The sequence below is a fragment of the Meleagris gallopavo genome, chromosome 3, assembly GCF_905368555.1.
Source record: "Meleagris gallopavo chromosome 3, MGAL_WU_HG_1.1, whole genome shotgun sequence".
NCBI classification, from domain to species: Eukaryota; Metazoa; Chordata; class Aves; order Galliformes; family Phasianidae; genus Meleagris; species Meleagris gallopavo.
In genome coordinates, this window is record NC_139406.1 from 17,254,395 (window position 1) to 17,272,623 (window position 18,229).

The 18,229-nt window shown below is 35.3% G+C and overlaps 1 protein-coding gene across 25 annotated transcripts in view; it reads right to left on the reverse strand.

Moving 5' to 3' along the window:
• The window catches only part of LOC116216434 (uncharacterized), a 393,379-nt gene that overhangs the window by 17,696 nt on the left and 357,454 nt on the right, over positions 1 to 18,229 (reverse strand). For 13 of the 25 annotated variants that reach the window (XM_085220380.1, XM_085220384.1, XM_085220378.1 and 10 more), the window contains one exon: positions 1,515 to 13,948. The exons of 10 other annotated variants lie outside the window; for them this stretch is intronic. The gene's annotated coding sequence lies outside the window, so the exon portion shown is untranslated. The remainder of the gene's footprint in view (positions 1 to 1,514; positions 13,949 to 18,229) is intronic. 2 more of the 25 variants (XM_085220373.1, XM_085220362.1) reach the window with 1 other exon arrangement.

An 18,229-nucleotide genomic window follows, 5' to 3' on the forward strand; every position in this document is an offset into this window, starting at 1 on the left:
TAAATTCCTTGTCCTTGAAAGTGTTTAAAATCAGTATATATGTCGCTGTGAATAGAAGCTGACTTTGCCTATATTCAGTCTTGTATTTTTTTAGACAGGATGTTCTTTTTTAAAAAAATAAAATTGATTATGTACAACTCTTCTCCAGTTTAAGTGACTGACCTTCTTCATATTTCATTAATGTAGAACTTTTTATTGTCTTCTGAATTGAACACATTTATGCCGTAACCCAAAGCGATAACAATTTTCATGGCCTATGATACTGAAGAGGTCAGAATAGATTAGCTAAAGGACACTTTTGGCCTTAAAAATCTCTAATGTAGTAGGGTGGGTTTTTTTGTTGGAAATGTCATAACAGTACTGTCTGACTGCATGCTATTAAATTAAATTATATGACTATTGAAAACTAATTTGCTTCTAAAATGTACAACTAAATTTAAAAAAAAAAAAAAAGCATTTAAAATATGAGGCAAATTTTGAGCTTTTTATATTCTTTTCTGACTATTTTTTTTACCTAATCTGCAGTGACTGTTTTCCTTGCAGGCATATGCTAAGGATTGAGTGAATCCATGAGTGTACTTTCTTCACTGAATTACTTTCTAGTTTTCAAAAACAACTACAGCAACAACTGATTAATATCTTGTGTTTCAAGTTCACATGTAGTTATTTATTTCTTTAATTAGAAGGTTAATATTAGAAAAAAAATATAGCTACATCTCCCATCTGATTCAAAAGTGCTAAAATATATGGTAATCCTGAACTCTTAGGAAAAAAAATGGCCAGCACAAAAGTTTCATCTCTATCATAATGCAATTTTTAACTCCTTGAATGAAAGACAAGTAGTACTAAATATGACCACAGTGGTTTTCACTGTCCTGAGCCCCACAGATGTGCATTAAAGGATGAAAAGGCAAGGACATACCTTCAATTTAAAAAAAAAAAAAAAAAGCACACAACAATCTTCACAGTAGCACTCATTCCTTAAAGTTATGACTTTGCTTTCAGTCTTACTTTGCATAGGTATCTTTTATTTGTGAGCAAATTTCACTCAAACATTGGACCAACTTCGCAGCAAATCACACAGTTGCACATTGCAGTAGGCAGCAATCATCCTAAGGCCTCCTCAAGGTTAAATGTACATGTTGTATATATTTATATATATATACAATATTTATATATAATATTTAATTCTCATGAGGAGTCCGGGAACAGAAAACACAATAGTAACATATTACAACACAGAGAGTGAACATTTATGGGAAACAAATAGTTTTTAAGATATTTTTCCTCTAAAGGGAAGTGGCAAGATCTGCTACTCAGATCAAACACAACAAAAAGGATGAGGGAAGGAGAACAGATATTTGTTTTTTTTTCTGTTCACTGGCAGGATCAATCAGCAATGCAATTTTGCTTCATTTCATCATCCTGATACGAATCCCAGTAGTGCAAAATACACGGATAGTTATGTGAATGTATGCAACAAGTATTGTATCACATGTGATACAAATGCATACCTTGAAATACATAGAATGCAGACATTTGGCTAGCCTCTGTGTGGGCACGCTCATTCTGCAGCTGTGACTAGCTTTCCACTGGTCAAATTTACATTTTTGAACTGCAAATTCAGTGATTCTATGACTGAAGACAGTAACAAAAGTACAGGTTCTGAATTAAAAAAAAAAAAAAGATTTAACAGCAACAAGATATTTTAGAAATACAGTCATTCCTGTTTTCTCCTATATTTAAAACAACATAAACAGTTCAATTTTAATTCCTTAGTACTCCTCATAAGGCAGAAAACATGGGATAAAGACTAAATAAAAACTGAGGTGCATTGTTCCATTTGTACTGCCCTCGCAGTTTAGAGTTCCTTTTGTTTCTATTTTTCTAAAAATTTGATTTATGAATTTGAGTTGGAAAATTCCAATTTTTTTTTCTAATTAAAGCTCAGACTCTCATAAATATGGTATTTAAACTAGTGAGTGAGAAAACAAACAAATGCAACACACACAGACACACATGCAAAACAAAATGGCAAAAAAGCCAGCCCAGAAATAATGACATTTTGATTCTGTAAGAAAAAGTAATCATTTTTTCCTGAAGTTCTTAACACACTATCAACAAAGAAAATATGATTGCCTCATGAAATATGACAAGAAATATCAATCTTCAAAGTTTTGATGAAACATAATTATTTTTTGAATGCTTTTTGCTTGCATTTGATTTGATAGATTTTGAAATCTTACACTGTTGTGACTTTGACAGTATTGCTATGTGGTTATTCTTTTATCCTAACAAATACTTATTGTAAGTACTAATAGTTTTAATTTCAGTTTTTCTGTATTCAAATACCTGTAGATGTCTTAGGTAAGGCTATGACCTGGCTGAAGTCATAGGGCAACCTCTGAATCCATTCTGCCAAGCAATGTAATTAAACATGAACATTTGACATATTTTCTATTCTAATCCAAACCACTTCACGTGTCTGAATTGCCAGTGCTAAAAAATAAAAAATATCTTCAGCCCATACTCCCATTGTGTCTAACATGTGTGCTGAAGAATTAATTGAAATATTCTATTAGCAAATTCTTAAATTTTATATGTCTGCCTCCAATACTTCGGTGCTATCCAGTTTCATGTATATATGTAGGATCTCCCCTCAAGAAAAAGATTTGAGTTCAAATGGTTCTTATGATGTTTTAGCTTGTGTTAGCTTTCTGGATCAGTTAAATATTTCACAAACATTCCATTAAGTGATGGCTTTTTCTACCTTCTTCATTCTATCTGTACATATATATTTTTTTTTTGGAGTCCATCTTGATCAAAGCAAAGGCTTTGGCTCTCAGATTTACAATGATGTGAGCATTTTGGTTCTAAAGATTGCTATTAGCTCTAGTTTGATTTTTTGGAAATACACATTTGCAGTGTGAGATAGGGTTTTCTAGATGAACATGATTACCTCCTCAGTGGCACTCCAAAGTGCCATTTGATTTTATTTGTTTTCATTAATGCTGCACATTCAGCTTTCCGCTACTCCTGCACTGATAAGAAAACCCCAAAAGGAAGTTTCCAATGGAAACCATAAGAATTTAAGATCACGCACATGAACTGTTATGTTGCAAAAGCTATCTATCAAGTCATACATAACTTGCACTTTAGCTGCCCTCTCTCAACTACCACTCTTAATACCCAGGATCCTCTGGAGCATAACTTATGGCTTTTCAGTCGAAGCACATTAATGTGTGGTCATTTTTCCCCTAAACTCAGTAAGTTGTTCTTTCTTATTCTTAGTATGGCATTTCACCTTTGAAACAGTACATGCTGCAAAGAGATTGAGAAGTACAGGTTTTTGTGTTTCAGCTGCAGCCAACAAACTGCTCATTTTTGATTCTGTAGAGCACAATAGATAAAAAAGATTATGTACCACATTTTCATTTGTTCCCCTTGGAGTAACCACAATCTGGTAAAAATTGCTAGAAACACTGCTGTTGTAAGCAGAGTAGACTACTAGTTTTACTACAGATTATTCTAAGAGCCAAGGTCTGTTGAAACTTGATAAGTCTGAGTAATTTATCGAAGATTAAAAAAGAAACAATACAAATTTTAACTCCTCAATTTGCCATATTTAGTAAAAATTGTTACTATGTGAATGAACCTTGATGGCTAATTATTTTCTAGGGGCACAGCACAGTCAGACCTTCCTGTACATCCTAAAGTATCTCTCCTTTTCTGGGCATCTAGATACGTTTTCATCTATGTTACTAATAATACAAACAACAGAAAATTTAATGAGCAAACAACAGATTTGATTATGCCTTTCATCATGGAAGTATAGTATAGGGTGGCAAATTACGTTAGGACACTCTCTGTATATATAAGTATAGAAAAATAGGCAATGACCTTCAGATGCCACATTTTAATTAATTAAAGATAGAAATCAGTATATGTTTTTGCATTTTCATCTCTTCACATTCACAGGCTGTATTATTGAACGTATCTTCAGAGCTGAATGAAATGATTCATTGTGTCTTGTTCTTTACACAAATTATCTGTAAAAAAAAAAAAAGAAAAAGAGAACGAAAAACAACAAAAAAACCCTACTCAAATAAATTTACTCTAAAAAGGGAGAAAGCCTATGATATCAGCTTAATCAAGTGACGATAAGTTAAAACACATTCTTACTTTACTGAGGGATAACATTATCACTGTAGTTCTTTCTTTCAGAGCAAGATTATCTATCCTGTATATCCTGCAGCTTTACTAAATATCACAATAACACTTTAAGCACTCGAACTTTTAAAACTTATATTGATTGGAAGTTTAAGTACAAATACCAATAATCCCTCTTCAACGTTCTTCTATTCTGGACAGTTACGCCCTAAAAGGAGAGAGAAACTGTGAACAATACATTCAGAAGACATAGATGCATGTCTAATATCTTTATGAATGACTTCAATGATGGGACAGACAGTACACTCAGCAAGTTTGTTGATGACACAAAACTGGGAAGAGTGGCTGATGACATGGCAAACTGTTGAGCTGCCATCCAGAGGAACTTCAACAGGCTGCAAAAATATGTTGACAGGAATCTCATGAAGTTCAATAAGAAGTGTAAATATCTGCACCTAGGAAGGAAGAGCTCAATGCAGCAGTACAGTCTGAGGGCCATCATGCTGAAAAGCATATATCCAGAAAAGAAACTGGAGTCCTGTTGGACACCAAGTTGAACATGAGCTTGTACTGTGCCCTTGAAGCAAAGAAGACAAATGTGGTAACTGCACTGCATGAGGCAAAATACTGCCAGTAGGTCAAGGGAGATGATCTTTCCCCTCTCCTTAGCACTGTAAAGCCACATATGGAGTACTGGACCCGACCCAGCTCTGGAGAAGGAAAAGCTCAGGATGTTCTCATCAGTGTTTGTAAATACCAGAAAAGAGTGTGTCAGTGCCAGGACAAGAAGCAATGGGCACAAACAAAATGGGAACACAGGATATTCCATCTGAACATCAGGAAACACTTTACTGTGCAGTTGACAGAGCATTGGCACAGGCTACCCAGAGACAGTGTGGACTCCTGCCTTGGAGACGATTGCCAGCAGCATCTGGACATGATCCAGAGCAGCCTGCTCTGTGTGTTCCTGCTTGAGCAGAAATTGGAACTCCAGAGGCTCCTTTCAACCTCAGCTAAGCTGTGATTTCATTATTCTTGAAAGTTTCATTTTACAAAATGTTGTCTCATTAAATACTTTATTACATGTTAACATCAAATATGTTCATTCTACTGGTGTTACTTGGTCCTATGGTTCTTAATCCTGAAATAAACTATTGTAGTCATTAGAGTCATTTGAGATTTGATGATGAGAAATAAAGGCCAAGATATGCCTTTTCCTTTGGTAATAAATTTGTACACTTAAAACATCTACAAAACAATATAAACACAATCATTTTATTGCATTAATTTTCTAAAAATGTATTGAAATGCTCCAACACTAAGTCATTCCTTTTATTTATTTATTTATTTTTGTAACACTGAAAACTACATAACAAAGCCTAGTAAAAGCAAATGTATGAAGTAAAGTCTCTTCTCCAACTGAGAGATAAAGATAATTGAGAAAAGTGGAATTTATGAAAGTCTGACAGGAAAGATTGCAGTGTGAGCAAGACACATTTTTCATGGTTTTTTCCTTCGGTATCTTGCTGTGACAGACTAAAGAAAGTTTTAGTTTGACTAACTTTTCTGAGTTACTTAGTCTCTTAAAATATCTTTGGAAAACAGTCTGCAGGTATCAAATCTATCATAGCTGATGAAATGAAAAGTTGAAGGCCAGAGAAAAGCAGTAGCCTCACACGATTCTGTTCAGTGCAGAGCAGAGAGTGCCTGCAAGAGCTGTCACTGCCAGGTCAAGGCACACTTTTTCCACTTACTACTTCTGTTTTCTAAGAACAAAGATAAACACCCAAATGTACTGACAGGCAGAAAGAACAAGAAAAGGGATTCCACAAATCGTCACAGGAGAAGGACAGGTCAGGAGAGCTGTGTGAAGGCGGGTCTGCAGGCCCCTGGGGTTAGTCTTATGATGGCATGAAAAGCAGAAATACAGCTGACTATGCAGTGCTGATTAAACGTTCTATGTGTAGTTCACCTACATTTTGCACTGCGCCATGACAGATTTTTTCACTTGGATTTTACAAAAAAACCTTGATTTTGAAGCGTTTTTCCCCTTTATTGCATACTTTTTGATTAAAGACCTCCCACTATTATGCATTCTGATGGTGGCCCTAGAGCAGTTATAAATCAATAGCTAGATGTAGAATGAAAAAAAAAAGAGAGAGAGAAGTTGATCCTAATTAAGTGAGAAAGAAAGATAATAAAAATAGGTCAGGTAATTTCACTTCTTTCTTATGTGAAACAAATGGGCTAATCCTATATATGAGTCACAGATTGGAATCTTCAAGTGTATCTGGGTTCATCAGGAAGCGGTATAAGTAGAAATATAAAAATCCTTTTTCACTGATAGGAAGGAAGACTTTGCCGGAAAATAGATTATCCTGCTTAGAATTTGTTTTACATCTGGCTTTTTACCCAGTACTGAATAAATATTGCAGAAATTAAGCTGATTTCTTATCCAGGTCATGTATTCAGTAATGGTTAAGGTGAAGAAGTATATCTGGAGATATTGGAATTTTTGACAAAATCCTGTACTCAAATAGACAAAAAAAAATCCGCAAACAACAACAACAAATATATATATATATATAATGAGAAAAGTGTGATTTTCCTCTAAAGACAATTACTTGAGTTGACTTGTACCTGGAACCAGTTTAAAATCTACTATAATCTAATGAAGCAATGACCAAAGTAAATTTAAAAAAAAAAATCTTTTTCTCTCAGAGAGTGATTAGGCAATGGAATGGCCTGCGTAGGGAGGTGGTGGAGTCGCCGTCCCTGGCAGTGTTCAAGAGGTGTCTGGATAAGGAGTTACAAGAGATGGTTTAGTGGCTTGTGGTAGCAATGGTAATGGGGGGATGGTTGGACTCGATGATCTTGCAGGTTGTTTCCAACCTTGTGATTCTATCATTCTATAATTCTATGATTCAAAACGTCCGCTGGTTGAAATCTTAACAGAATTCCAGCTTATCTTTCAAAATTAAATCAATAATGCAACCTTTAATAATAATAACAATAACATCAGTAACAATAACAATACAAGGAACTAAATTCAGAATGGAAAGAAAAAAAGAAAACAAAAAAAAAAAAAACCCTTAAGATACAGGCCGAAAAACAGAAGATATTGACTGGAACAAAGATACTACTGCTGGTTGTATCTCCATCACAAGTTAAAGAAACTGTTAACATGTGTCACTGCCTCTAATGGCATGAGTGCCAGATGGGACTGTAGGAAGTCGTCAGCAGAAATAATTTGTGCTTTCAGATTTTTGTGTTTCTATGCAAAAAGCCACTATCATTTTATCTGAAGACAATACTTTTGTTATAAATCTTGGCATGATGTGAGATTACAGAGCTAGCACACTCCAGATGACTGAAGGGATTCTGGCCAGGCCTACACTACCAGACTTATTCCAGCCTTGTTTCAGCAGGCAAGAAAGCACAGAAGTCCCTGTGCAATGTGTCTGGAAGAGTAGAAGATCCTCATGTGTAGACACAGTAAGTATACTGACAAAAGAGTAGCATGACTGGTGGTACAGCAGCGTGAGAAAGATATGGGGAAATTCAGACTAGTGCAAAGCACAGCATTGCTCAAATACAGAATAGCTGTGATCTGTAACCAAAGATTGGTCCCACTGTAGATGTTGCTTTACATCCTAATGAATATCAATATTTTGTCAACTATTTACTTTGCCATTTGTTAGGCAGCTGATAATACAAAATTATGCCTTTGCTTAAGAAGGAAAATAAACTTTCTTGACTAATGAGAGAAATGGTCTTTTTCTAGAACTTTGAAACCTAAATTTGTAAGACGTATAAGAAGGATTAAAACCAATCCAAGGTGAAAACACTTGGTCTTATTAGAAGTTCCTGCTAGAATGAGAGATTTAACAGAGGTTGCCTAATCTCTCTTCCAGTATCCAGGCACAAAGCTATTTTGCCATCAGATAGCATGAAAATACATTGAAATGTTTCCTTAGGAGGGTATTAAATTATTTATCTATAATAAATGAAACAAAACAAAAATAAAAACTCATTTTTCTGAGAAACAAGGTAGGTTGTGCTGTCCAACTACATACTTCTTGCCCAATGGTAAATCCTAGTAAAGTGATCTCCCATCTCTCTGCAGCGCATCATGCAGACCGTCCTGTAGCTTAAAATTTCTGATGAACTTCAGCTTTTCCTCTGTCTTCTCTAGTTCTCTTTGTAGAGCTCTGTTCATGTCTTATCATGGATAAGGTGTGATAGGGTTGGAGAAGATGAAAGGCAAAAAAGTACTGAGTATCCAACAAAAGCATCAAGTCTGAGGTTTTAAACGATTCTTCAACCTTTGTGTGCTTGTTGATTAGGTTTTCTTAAGTCATACACATTTAAAAGATGCATCCAGCTAACATCAAGATAATTTTCTTTTTGTGTGGAGTTTCTGAATGCAGAGACAGAAAGAGGTGTGGCTGCTGCAGCTCCATGCCTCCAGAATCAGCAAGTCTATCAAATCCCAGTTGGAACGGTTATACTGTACCCAATATACATGCATATACACAACTGTTCACAGAAATTAAGGCAGAAGCAACTTTAAGGAGGAGGTAGGACCTATTTCTCTGACAGGATTATTAGGCTTTCTTCCCTTATAACTGTGCCTCTCTGCTCCTTTTTGTATGGCAAGCTGAGACTTCAACCATATAATCCAACTTTTTTTAAACTGAAAAGTATGGTTTTGTCTTTCAATCAAGATTGAGATACTTAATAAGTTTATAAACTTCTCACAGAATGTGTCTGGCTGCCTGGCTCTCCAAATATTGTTTAACAAAGCTATTATCTTTTGTTTGTTTGTAATGATAACTAGATGTAATGATCACATTATGGGCAAGAGTTGTAAACTACCTGGATATACTCTTTATGTAAGACTAGAGCAACACACTATATTTCATACAGAAACATACTTGTGCATGTGTGTGCTGATCTCCTTCAATAAACAGTTGAAATATTTTATACAACATTTCTCCTGTACATTACATAGGAATAGAACTAGCTCAGTAGCAGTTTCAGAAAAGAAAGAACAAGTCAGAAAAGTTTATTGAGTTGTCTTTGCAAACCTAAGTATGCTGGGGGAGCATTCTCCACCCATTCTTATCTTCTGTAAAAAAAGTGGAGATGATGGACTATCCCAGCTGTGAATTAATAACAGAGGTAGCAAGTATGCATATGTCCCATTTAATTCATCATCTTCTTTGTAACAGAATATAATTCAGGAGGATGGATATCCTGTCCTAGTACAAAGAAATATCATTTACAAAGATTCTTACGTATCCTATCTCAAGGGACAGGGCTGTTGTAAAGAGAGGCCTATCATTGATTAAGCTTTAGAATATGTACAAGGACAAATGCACTTCATATAAAATAGTATAGTTTAGCTAGTGCTCAATGCAGACAATTTTTAAAATTTTCATTTAACTACACAATCATTCCTTAAAGTGGGGGGAAAAAAGAGAGGGAGAAAAGAGAGAGAGAAAGAAGAAATGAAAGGAAGGAAGGAGGGAAAGAAGGAAGGAAGGAGAGAAGGAAGGAAGAAAGAGGGAGGGAGAAAGTGTGCAAGAAAGAAGGAAAGAAGTAAGGAAAGTAAGGAAGGAAGAAAGGAAGATAAAGGAGGAAGGGAGGAAGGGAGGGGGTTCTGCTTAGACAACTATGAGTTCAGTTTTCTTTTATTTTCTCAATCTACACATCAACTTTTCACAAAGTATTATTTTATATGTTTATTAAAAGGATGGAAACATTTTAAAACCAGGGGCACCTTGTTGAGAAACCAAATCATAAAGAACAACAAAACAAAACACCACTAGGAAACAAGCATAAAAATATTTAAACTTTTTCTACATCAAGAAGTGCCACAGTTCTACAAAAATAATCTAAATAGTTCCAGATCTCAAGAGGCTGGGTTCGATCAAAATTCCTTCTTGACTAAACATAACAGAAGCCAATAAATTAATATAAAAGCTAAAATTTGACACCTATCAAAGTTATGTTCCATGAACTCGCAGTTCCAGTGAATGAGACAAATTTCAACTGAAATAGTGCTTGATTATATATGACAAAGTGATTCTAATGCAGAAGATCAGCAAAGTAAACTGGATAAGATGCTTACTAAATACCATGGATTAAGTTGAATGGCATGATAGTAAAGCTTAGTTGTAAAATTTGCCATTGATACTATTACTGTAAACATATAAAAGAAATGAGCCTATGCCTTAGGAAAACACTGCCTATACCTACACTTACAAACTAAAATATAACAAGATTTTTTCTATATGCAGCAGCTCAGTAAAAGACCTCCGGTCAGTGTTTTGGCCCACGTAACCCCAGGAAAGCCCTAGGCACATACAGGGAACTATTACATGCTTGCAGATGCTTTGCATGACATACCTTTGCCATTTGAGCAAGGGCCTTAGAGAGTTCTTGTCTCTTTAAGGATGTGGAGCAAAGCCCTGGGGCAAATGCACAAAACCCTTGAGTTCTCCTGGGGGCCACCTTTGTACGAAAAGATGAAGGAAGATTAATTTGAATTTTCTGTCCCACATTTCTATATGGTTATGTGGAGAGAACTCAAATGGGAGTGCTGTCATTTTGTTTGGGTGTAATTCTGCAGGATGATGTTAGATAGTTCACCTTACAGGCTCAAAGTAAGCTCACTGAGACAAATTCAGGACTTCACACAAGGGATAGTTTATGAAAGTTTTATTTCTATGGACAAGGCTATTTCTCTCAGATTGCAATGCTATACTTTAGCAGTTTAAGATCTATGCGAGAACATTCTTCCACCTTAGTTCCAAGTTCTCCAGGTTATTCTGCTGCATTTTCTAATACACTCAGCTTGCTTTTCTTTTCAGTGATTTGACTGCTATCAGTGTCTACTCTTACAAAATAGTTTTTCCTCTCCTCAGTTAATATAAAGGGCTGATGATTAGCAGCGGCTAGGATTCAGGCAGTTACCATTCATAACATTCAAAGAGCTAAGCCACAGCAGTTCAGGCAAAAATATACTGCCCTCTCAAAAGCTGCTGTTAGAGCTAAAATGAGCTAAAAATCAGTTGAAATAGATAGAAATCCTGAGATCTCACACTGCTAGAGGAACTTGAAGTCTGTGGTCATTTACAATTAAAGGCAAAATCATATTTATTAAGCTAAAAATATGCTTAGTATTAGCTAGGAGAAAGAAAAAAGACACAACTGATCTTTCTAAATAGCATTTCTCTGATCTGTATTTTCTTCCATATTGCTCCTTCTATCTTCACCTTACATAGACTTTTGCATCTCTGTGCTCTTTGGGTAGACATCGGAATCAAGACAATCCTTGAGAGTGTAAAGGAATGGTATTTTAGGGAGTCACTGGCTAACATCTACATTCTTGGGTAGATCATTTTGTAGTAATTTAAGGTAAACTGTGATTGTGGGTTGTTGTGTCCTCAGCATGAATGGCACCAGTAGGCCCTATGCTGTTTCAAGTTTAGAGGCTCAAATCCTGTAGTCTATTACTCCGTCTGTGCTCACATATGATTATTTATGAGCGTTCTCACTTCTGCATCTTTGGGGTCTATGAGTGATCTAATGTTTAATCACATATAGAATGGAAAAGATAGGGTTATGAAAGATAGCAAGAGGCAATCTACTTCAGTTTCCTGTCCTAACTTTACAAGAGATGATCCTGAAAGACATTTTTGTCATCTCCTTAGAGATCTTCAGCAGAAAAGATTGTAAAACCTACTCTTCAACTTTCTATCACCTGTGCTGAGTTACTTTCAAAATACTTTCCAAAGTGAATATCCTAATTGCTCTGCATCTTACTATTTTTATCTTTCAACTATTAGCTCCCCAGAACTTAATGTATTTTAGTGAAAATATTCTGTCTGTTGGAAAAAAATAAAAAGCACAACTTTTAGTGTTAGTTATATAGGAAAATCTATCATACTGCTGTGAGTCTTAAATAACTCCCATAAATTAACAATGATAGAGCACTATTTATGAAGATATAGATGAGAAAATTGCTGCAATTCAGAGGTTTTGAATGCTTAATTGCTTTGTGTACAGCTATTTGAATGCATGTTAAAAAATAGGTCAAGAAGTTACAATAGTTTATATTATAATATCTAAGTGGCTATTTTATACTCAATTTACCTCACATTAGCTATTTACTATGTACTTATATATAAGTCTTCACATTTAGAAAAAGAAATTAGAACTGGAGATAAAAAGCCGCACAGTACTTACACTTTTGAGAAAAGTACATTCAACCTGCATTTGTTTTAGCCGCTGTGGGACACTGAGACACTTGTCAGAGCCCAAGAGGCTTACCAAGCCTCAGGGATTCATAGAATTTAAATGACTTGCTGCTCTGGGGGAAATCAAGTGTGTCAGAGATCCCCCAGGGTCTAACCATCTAATTAAAGGAACCTTTCTTCTTGATCATCCTCATGTAAATATATAATGAACCGTCAGACTAGAATCATTCTGTTTACACATCATCTGCCAGTCAGGAAGATCAATGATGAGAGCAAGCATTTTATGTTTATCTGCTGAATATGTTGCAGATCATCTAACAGATTTCTTTATGAAGAGTTGGATCTTGATAAGCAGGCTGGGAAGCCTAGAGCAATTCTGAATATTCTCTTAAGATGCTATTTTCAATGATGAGATAGATGTTCAAGTTAAAAAGCTCTAGGATACTTCATTTTTTGACATGATAGATTATTTTATTCAGCACATAGAATCCAGTGCATTGTATTTATGATTCTTTTCAGAATCAGAAATACCATGAAAAGTGTTCCTTTATGCACAACTACACACTTAATAAAGGCTTTATCTTTAGCTCTACATTTTAAACATCATCATCTATTGGACTAAATGAAAGCAAACCACACCAAAATGATTTCCCAATAGCAAAACAGAATCTGTTCTAAAACAACAATACAGGAAAAAACAGCAAACAAACAAACAAACAAACTTTCATTACTTTCATTTTATAAATCCCAGTAATAGTACATAGAGTATTCATTTATGTTTTGCCTACATTTGAAAATAGTTCCTCTAAACTGTTTGGAAAAGAAATAAAAGACTTTTCAGATAGGTCTGGAAGATAATAGACCTAATGTATATGTATATATATTTAAGTGGTCATATTACAGTTCTTATTTGGGTGGACTCGTACAAAAATACTCAAATATAGCTAATATTCATTTCCTTTTTATTGCTTCTCCAACTGCCTTCCTATTTCATGTCATTATTTCAACTTTATTTTCAGTATTATCATCATCATCCTACTTCAAGCTCATTCATGATACTCTTCCCTGCTTTTTATATTCCCTTTTTCATATAAACAGGAGTTTTTCTTTCTCAGAGAAGCCAAAAGTTTCTCAAAGGCATGGAAATCTAACAACAAGTGAGGCATCTTTTGAAGAAGCTACAAAGGATTATATGAAGTATGAATGATACTAATTAGATGCTGTAACTTTTAAACAGTTTGAAAATTCAGGAACTTCTAAAGGCAAGATAATCTCCTTTCTTCCTAGTTTCCCTTTTAACCTTCAGTGATTACTCTTTATTCTCTGTCTGTAACCAAAGAAATAAATCCAGATGAAGATTCACAGTATTTAGCATTTTTATTGGGAAGAACTGCCAGTTCTTTGATGTATGCTATTGTTAAATTCATTGCTTTGGTATTAGAAAATGTGATTCTTGCTGCAAGCCCCTTCTCCTGTTGTACATCTTGCTTTGTGTTGGTAGAGAAGCTCAACTAAAACACAGAATGTTTCTTTAGTGAGGAAATTTTCTTAAAGCATATGAGAACCTACATTAATATCATCCAGTAAAACAGGAATTACACTTTTTTTTCATATAAAAATAAAGGACATTTGGCAAGCAGGAATTATCTTACCTGTGTTTGACAATATTCCCTCCTCTTTTAAATGCCCACGTGTTTAAGGAGAGAACTTGATCAGAGGTGAAGGAATTATAAAGAATTAATACTTACATTTAAAATAATAATACATTAGATCAATGACATACCATTATGTTATGCTACCTCATCATGGCTTCTCTGTCCACATTCTGCCTTCTGTGATGCTTGCAAACTTGGCAATGCTTCTCTTGATAGCTTCCTTATAGTTTGTGACTTAATATTTAACTTTTGATGCAGGTGCCCATGTTTTTACCACATTTAACAGCACAAGGACACATCCAATTTGAGCAACCTGTTGGAGAGATTGCTTATTCTTTCACAGCAATTTTTGTACCTCGTAGTGAAATTTCTGGAAGAAAACCATCTGTTCTATTTTTTTCCATCTCCTATAATGTCTGTAGTTTCTTAATCCTGCAATTCCAACCTTCCATTTTTTAAAATTTGACCGCAGTAATTCTGAACTTGAAGTCTTATGTGTATTTTTTTTTCTGTACAAAGCAAATCAGTGAAACAACTTCAACTCTTTTCTGTTTGCTGGTTTTCATTTGAATCATATGATATCACACAGGAAGGATTATGTTTTCCAACTCAAGGCTCATAGAAGATGACCACCTACAACTTCTAGCAATTTATAATGTAAAACATAATCATTCTTGAAGTGCTGCACATGGCCTTGGTAAGTCTGAAACTCAGATGATCTTCTCCCATACTATTCATTTCCCAACTCTTATCTCTAGTTGTCCTGTCAATTGTGAAATCTTGCTTCTGTGACACATTGAGCCGAATCATAAAATGGTTTAGGTTGGAGGGAACCTTAAAAACCATCTAATTCTAACCCCTCTGCCATGGGCAGGGCTGCCAACCACTAAATCATGTTGCTGAGGGCCCCATTCAATCTGTCCTTGTGTGTCTTCAGGGATGAGGCATCCACAACCTCTCTGGGCAAACCTAACTCTTAGTTAACCTCTTTTGACTTGTGATCTTCTCAAACTACCTAAGTATCTGAGTGAGTTCAAGTATCATGTTTTTATCTTTGGCCTTTCAGTTCTCATTAGGTGCGCTAAGGGAGATTTGTGACACCCACATTTTCCTAGCAGGTTCCTTAAGCATGAATAATACTGTAGAAAGATTTACTTTTTCAAATAGTTCCTCAAAGCACTGATCTATGCTGAGTCCTATAAAATTATGATTAACTTTCCTTTCACACTTTCATTTTACTGTAGATTATTTTCTGGTACATTTAATTACCATATTGATTTACACCATAGGCTTTTATTTATATTCTTGAATATCTTACAAAAACTAACAACAATCATAGGCTTTTCATTCACTACTTCTTTTAGGGCCTACTTAGCAAAACTCACTAGCCTGACTCCTGAATAAGGCTAGGAGAGCTACAACTTCCACCCTTTTGTACATGTACTAGCAATGCTGAAAGGTACACTTGTTCATTCCACCACTTCATGTTCCCAATGAAGGGAAACATGGAGGAGCAGGAAGAAAAATGCACTGTGCTTAAGAGATTTATTGTAATCTTATCTTTACAGAGTCTGAGATTAGATTTCTATTTTAAAAAATTACAACAACTTTGTATGAATGAAAATGAGGAATAATGAACATGGGTATGGAGCATGAAGCTTTTCATTGACAACTTCAACCTAACAGATTATAGCTTTTCTTCATCTACTTTTAAAATTCCCTGAGGATAAAAAGATTTTGAACTCACACAGTTGGCAGTAGAAATAGAGGACACATGTCTACAGAGACCACTGGTTTGAGATCTCATTGTATAGGCATTCCACAAGCACAGAAGACAGCCTCGGACACAGAGGAAATATAAACTACAGATGCAGAGGAAAACATGACTACAGTGCACCCTCACCAACTTTCTGGACAACATCAAGCTAACTAATGCAGTTGATACAATAGAAAGAAAGGATGCCACCCAATGGCACCTGGAAATGCTCAGAAGGTGGGCCAAACAAGGTTCAGTAAGGACAAATGCAAGGTGTTGCACTTCAGTTGGGGTAATCCCAAATCTGAGTACAAATTGGGAGAACTAAAAGAGTTTTCAGCTAAAAGAGAGGAGATCTTAGGGGGAAACTTTTCACTCAGGCAGTGGTGAGGCACTGGAACAAGTTGCCCAGAGGAGTTGTGAGTGCTCCATTCCTGGACGCATTCAAGGTCAGGTTTGATGGAGGCCTGGGCAGCCCAATTCAGTGAATGTCAACCCTGCCCATGGCAGAGGGGCTGGTACTAGATGATCTTTAAGGTCCTTTCCAACCCAAGCCATTCTATGATATGTTATGATTCTATGCTTAAAAGATCCCACTTACAAAGTAGTCACAGCTATAAGACTAATTGCCACTTTGCCCTACATTGATGTCTGAACTAGTGAGAGAAATATTCTTTGGTATCTCTTGGGTGAGATAGGATGTGATAGGTTTTGCACTTAGACTCTAGAACCAAGTGAGTTCTCATCTACATTCATCCAGATACAGGGTCTAACTGGAGGCTCTGAAATGCCTCTTGGTAACCCGTATATTTTTAATTTGTCATAACTTTCCCACAAGTTGTTCTGTAGATGCAGGTTGTTAAGATGCAGTGACTGTTATCAAGAGACCTTAGTAAGGTTTTACTTCTTTGAGAATGTAGTGTCAAGATGCAGTGTATGAAGTTGGAAAAAATACATTTCCAAGGACATTTCCAGTATTTGCATATCTAGGTTTTCTTATCGTGATGGAACACGATAAATTAAAATAATTAAATCCTAAATAAAATTAGTTTATGATAATGCATCATCTACATTATGACAATAGATAAAGTCCTGTATTACTGATAGAGTTGGCATCATTCTTTAAGTACACTTTGTTATATATAGTCCTTTTCTACATGTATTTTCCCATTAAAGGAAAAGGATAACATAAGTTTGGTTCCTACATTACACAGCATTTTGCTTAATATGTAAATAAAAATTTGTATAATCACATTATTTCATTCTTTAATATTATTTGAAAGTTCTGCTATACAAGTTGGGTATTAATTATATTATTGCAATGAACTTTAGTATTGAAGCACATAAAAATGGTACAATTTGATGTTACTGACATGTTCATTTTATTGTTTGTTTTAATCATTATCAGTATTGGACTGTTTTTATGCAAGGAAGAAACGGCTGCATTGAAGAAACTTCTGCTACAAGAACCATAGTACAAATTTGAGAACAACTATAATAACTTCTAGCTAGCAATGTGTACATCTTACATATTTGCTTATCTATATTATACACACACAAATATATAAAAATAGATTTGTGTATGTATATACTTACATATGTATAAAATACACATAAATAAATATATATATGACTTCTGAAAAAGGCAATCAAATAAACAAACAGTAAACCAGTCCTGAATATTCTGAGTACATTTCAGATTTGCAGGTTTCAATTGGAAAGTTACCAACAAATATTCAGATGTCACCTTAAATAAACACTCAGATATCAGTGGCAATGTCTGGCAAGTGTACAGACTTCAGAGATACTGCAGTCTTAATGGAAAATAAAAGAAGACACATTGAGCATTTTTTGTCCTAACATAATCTACTTCTCTGATTGCTTCCTACCTTAGCCCAGCTGTTGCCCTGTATCTAACCCATACAAATAGAAAATAAACAAAAGTTAAGTAAGTTTGGCTGAATTTAAGAAGATTTTTGATCTGCCATAAGAATGTGAATTGTGGAAATGGTTAGTTAGAACAAAATTGTGAGCATAAAAAAATAAATAAATAAACAACAAAAAAATACTACCATGACTGGCTGTTGTGTATTGAGTGAAAACACTACATCAGCTCTTTTACACAAGCTGAATAGTTTGAGAGAAAGGAAGTGAATCTCAGTTCATGGTTTCAGGCAAGATAACATTGGTGAGGCCAGTTGCATTTACCCCACCAATTATCCTCACCTCTCTCAAAGTAGAGGAAGAACAAGGAGACTGGCAGGACTTTGAGCCTTCTCCACACTCCCACTGGCACCCCCTGCTAAAGAACAAGCATTTCTGCAGCAAGTGCTACGCTGTCAGACAGCTGAGTGAGAAAGGAAGGGTATGCTAGGGGACAC